General features: G+C 33.9%; 1 pseudogene; it reads right to left on the reverse strand.

The window, feature by feature from the left end:
- Positions 1-1152: 1152 nt before the first annotated feature.
- LOC127490103 (olfactory receptor 5T2-like) lies at positions 1153-2096 on the reverse strand (annotated as a pseudogene).
- Between the last annotated feature and the right edge of the window lie 3372 nt (positions 2097-5468).

Raw genomic sequence — 5468 nt, forward strand, 5'->3', positions numbered from 1 at the left:
TAATTTTGTAACTTTTCAAATGATATTTGATCAAGTCAGTCAGATTGGAAGCATATTGTTTGTATGTATATATATATATATACTTATATATGCATACATATGTCTATATTTGGATTAATGGAACTTAAGCAATTTTAGATTTATAGAGATAAAAGATAAAAATATTTTAGGTAGTGAATACATCCGGATAGCATATAGCATGAGTTTGTGTTGAAGTTGATCCTTAATTCAGTACCTCCTAGTAGGACTGTGTTCAGAAAGGTAACTGCTTGCAAAGAGGACTTTTGGATTGGCCTTAACTCAATATGCATGGTGCCACTGTAAGAAGAGAAGAGTAGAGGAGCCTCTGGGGATCTATGAACTACGGGAGAATGCAAATCAGGTACATCTTTATTGTGAACAACTAGCCTCCAGAAACTAGGAGAAAATGAGTTTTTGGTGGCTAAGACATAAAGTGTGTTATTTTTTAATGGCCACACTATCAAAATAATACAATGAATAATGACATATTTGTATATAGGTACATGCATGTCTTCTAAATATATATAATATATATATATTTAGCTATTATCTATTTGAAATGCAGAGAGTTGGTGGCAATGTGGGGAGATTTGTTCAATATTCCTAAATGGCTACAATAGCTTAAGCTGGACTAAGCGCAAGACTGAGCCCGTTTGAAGACAACAGCAAGGAACTTCATCTTGGTCTCCCACGTGAGTGCCAGTGGTCTTAGTACTTGGACCTGCTGCCTTCCTAGGCACATTTGGAGGAATTTTGACTGTAAGCAGAGGAGCTGAGGTTCAAAAAAGGACTCTGCTATGAGATACTGGTATTACAAGTGGAAGCTTAATCTTCAGTGCTACAATGTAAGTCCTGGATATACATAACTTGTGTGTGTGTGTATGTCTCTGTGTGTGAATATGTGCTTGTGTGTGTGTGTGTGTGTGTAAATATAGTAGGGAGCAAATGAAAGATACAGTTTTCTTACACATTTCAAAACTGCATAGGTAGAATATTAACTAGGATTTTTATTTTAAATGTTCTATTAAGAAGAGAGAAACAACAAATGACAAAAGGAAAACATTTAATCATAGCTTTAGATACTGAAAAACTAAATAACAGGCTTAACATTTTTCAATTTAATGTTTAATGTTAAAAATGCACTTTATTATATTCTGATTTTCCCAAATACTCTTCTTACTGCCTCTTTCACATCTTTATTTCTCAAACTGTAGATAACGGGATTCAACATGGGAATTATAATGGTGTAGAATATTGACACTATCATGTCATGTTCCAGAGCATAGTTTGAACTTGGTCTCACATACATGAATAGGAGTGTCCCATGAAAAACAGACACTCCAGTGAGGTGAGACCCACACGTAGAAAAGACTTTTTTTCCTGCCTTCAACAGAATGCATCCTCAGAATAGCAAAGAGAATGAAACCATAGGAGATCAGGACAATCAAGATAGTGGCTATTTCAACAGAGCCCACAAAGTAGAAGAGTAGTAACTGGTTTGTGTGGGTGTCAGAACAGGAAATAGCAAGGAGAGGAGGAATATCACAAAAGAAATGGCTAATTTCATTGGATGAACAGAAGGTCAGGGTAAATGTGGACCCTGTGTGTACAATAGCATGCAAAATGCCTCCAATGTATGAGGCAATGATGAGAGGCACATAGACACTGGGTGACATCCTCACTGAGTACAGAAGTGGATTGTAGATGGCTGCATAGCGATCATAAGCCATGGCAGCCAAGAGAAAGCATTCTGTGGTCCCAAAAGTAATAGTAAAAAATGACTGCACTGCACATCCCAGAAATGTAATAGCTTTACTTCTTGACATAAAATCTATTAACATGTTTGGTGTGATAACTGAGGACAAGCAGGCATCCACGGATGACAACACACTCAGGAAGTAATACATGGGAGTGTGGAGCCGAAAATCTCCAATGACCAATGCAATCAGTCCCAAATTTCCCACGAGAGTGAAAAGGTATATTGCTAGAAACAGGAAAAAGAAGATAATCTGCAGTTCCCAGTTGTCTGTGAAGCCTTTCAGTACAAACATGGTAACTTCCGTGCCATTATTCATGTTGATGTCTCATAAAGCAACTCTGATGATGCTCATATACAACAGTACACATTACCACGCACTGAAGAAACAATAAACTGATTCAATGGAATACAAGCTACGCCTTCATGCATATTTCTTGGCAATGCACCATGTCCCAGCAGTAGAATAGTAGACAATGAAAGATGGCCCTTCAAGGGTTGATGCCACTTCTTGCACTCATGTGGGAGACCCAGAAGAAACTCCTGGCTCTTAGCTTCAGATGGGTCCAGCTCCAACTGTTGCAGCCAGTTGGGAAATGAACCAGTAGATGGAAGACCTCTCTCTCTGCCTCTCCTTCTCTCTCAGTGTAATTTTGACTTTCAAATAAATAAATAAATCTTTAAAAAAAAGAAAGAGGGCATTATTTTTTTTACAACTGTGCAGGGAATAGTGAAGGATAAAATGCTCAAATTTAATTGGTAAATGAAATAATTTCTAATATTTTCTAGTTGCATTAGTTTTCATGGAAGATTTGATGGGAGTATTGGCTATGACAATTTTGTAACAATATTATTTAAAGATTACAGAAATTTTATAGTTGTATAGTAACTGAGAGCAAAATACACACACATATTTCCACAATTTCATTCGCTAAATTGCAGTATATTTAATTTTCTTTAAACAACTGAAGTAGTGAAAAACCACAGTGTTAAGAACTTCCACTAAATCGCTATAGAAAATAGCATTTCTCATGGATGGTAAAATAAAACTTACTGGATTTGTGTCTGTCAACATCAGGATTAAAAATTATCAAGAGAAAATTACTATGATAGATAAAAAATTTTTAATCTAAAATCAACATTGAAAAGTTTTATAAAGCCACATATCGATATTAAACTACAATAGATGGCAGAAAACCCTAACTATCTTGGGTGTGTTGTTACAACACTTAATTTACAAAGGTGCAAATTAAGAATAATAGCCATTTATTGAACATTTGCAATAGGAATAGAATTCTGAAGACATGGCTATTTTTCACCTTTGTAGAATGTCTTACAGTTAATAAGCACAATCCTACCTCATGATCTCATCAAGCTTTTACCCTGCCCCCTAAAACACACCTTCACAGTATTTTGTAACATCATCACACCCCACAATCTCCTGTGAAGTGCAAAAAAAAAATACTTCTTGATCTATTTGGATATCTTTAAAGTACTGAGATTGCAGACGCAGAAATAATAATCTCTGGAGTGATTTGTAGATTACATAGTTAGCAAATAAACTTTAAAATTTTTGAGATTTTTTTCTCATGGTAAAAAAAAACAGATGAACCATTTTATATTTTCATAAGTTGAATGTGTTCTGTAACTCTGTTTGGAAATTCTTAATTCCTCACAATTCCAATGCCTTTAACTTCTTCCATTGGGAAACACAAGCATAATCTGCACTGTATGGTTGGAATTCTTGTTGGTCTATGTAAACATACAATGTGTTTTCTACTTTCTTTTCTAGGAAGTGTTGGTTTTGGATTCCTAGGAAAGATTTGTTTGAATGACATGCATGTCTCCTGTTTACAAATGACTCCATAGTGTATGTTTATAGCTAACATATTTAACTTTGAGTTTAAGTCTTCCAAAATATTTTCTAGTGATCTTCAAATTTATCTTACCTGTAGAACAGCAAATGCAGGTGTGCTTTCATAATGAATATGCTTCATTTAAGTGGTTTATATGCACTTACTGAACTGCTGAGGAAACCCACAGGAGATTGCCCAAGGGGAACATTATCCAATTATTTTATATTTAAATTAACAAGGTGATGATTTGTTTAACCATCTAGTAAATGGCTCAGGAAAAGTTACAGGCTGACATTTATAAAATGAATAGAATTATTTTGCCTCTATTTACAACTAGCAGTTTTAAAAAACTTTTAACATTTTGATACCATGTACAGTACTTTAAAATGTGAGATATAATCTTAGAGTTGGACCTTCAGTTACACTTTAACCTGAGGTTGAATTTCCTCATGTTGTCAATATAAGCCATTCAATGTTGCAATATGTTGGTAAACATGGTAAAATGTAATAAGGTAAAATCATCATGAATCTAGTGGAATCTAGCAAAAGAATTTACAATCATCTATGTACATTGCACATTTACTCTGTTCAGATGGTAAACTGTTGAGTTCAAAGTGATTTTCCAATTAATAATGAAGATAGTAAATATTTGTGATATATAGGTCATGATTTTAATATATTGAAAATTATCTTTTTGCGCTTTTAACTCTTTCAATTCCTTATAATCTATGCATCAATTTTCTTCTTTGTGTTTTTAAACTCTGTGTTTATTACTTTTTCATGTATTTTACAATTACATTTTAGAATTATAGTTTTTCAAAAATGCTCGATTATTGAGTTTTAATTTATTTCTAGTTTTCGGTTTATTATTCTGACTTCTCTTCTTAATAAGCTTTTCACACCCTGTTTATACCTAATCATATAATTTATGGGGTATATATATTCTGAAATACCATGTTATTGGAGGATATTAACTAAGGTAGTATGAGAATACAATAAAAGTACCATAATCACAGAGAAAGGAATAAAAAGTTTTGTAAAAGTTTGTAAATTATATAATCTTAGTCAGATAAAATTGAAAATGTAGCTCTCATACATAAGGGAGTCATGTAGTGTTCATTAATCTGTGTCTGGCTTCTTTCTCTTTACACGATGTCCCTCAGTTCTATCCCTCCTGCAGCAAATAACAAAAATTCAGTCTTGCTACGGCTGAATAGTATTCCATTATGTGTGAATGCATGTGATTGCATGTGTGTGTGTGTGTGTGTGTGTGTGCGTGTGTGGGGAGAGACAGAGAGGGAGAATGATTAATTTTCTTTTTTCATCTAATGATGAACATTTTGGTTGATTCTATATCTTGGATATTGAGAAGAGGACTGTAATAAACACAGTAGAGCAGTACCCCTTGGATATAAGTCTTTCATGTCTTTTGGACATATACTCAATAGTGGGATTATATGGAAGTTCTAGTTCTAGATTTTAAAGAGAATTTCTTATTGTTTTCTTAGTGGCTGTGCCACTCTACATTCTCATCAAGAGCGTATAAGAGTTCCCCTTTCTCCACATCCTCACCAGCCATGCTGTTTTCTGCATTTTGATAATATTCATTCCAACAGGCATAATTGATATCTCACTGTGGCTTTGATTTGCATTTTCCTGATGCCTAGTAATATTGAGCACTTCTTCATGTATTTGTCAAACTTTTGTATCTCTTCTTAAGCAAACTATATATTCAGGTCCTTCACTTTTTACCTAATTGGATTGATTAATTTTTGTTGTAAATATTATTAAATGCTGATGTATTCTGGCTATTAACCTTTGTCATCATATAAGTA

This window comes from Oryctolagus cuniculus, chromosome 1 (genome assembly GCF_051225735.1).
Source record: "Oryctolagus cuniculus isolate XC-2025 breed Fujian yellow rabbit chromosome 1, ASM5122573v1, whole genome shotgun sequence".
NCBI lineage: Eukaryota > Metazoa > Chordata > Mammalia > Lagomorpha > Leporidae > Oryctolagus > Oryctolagus cuniculus.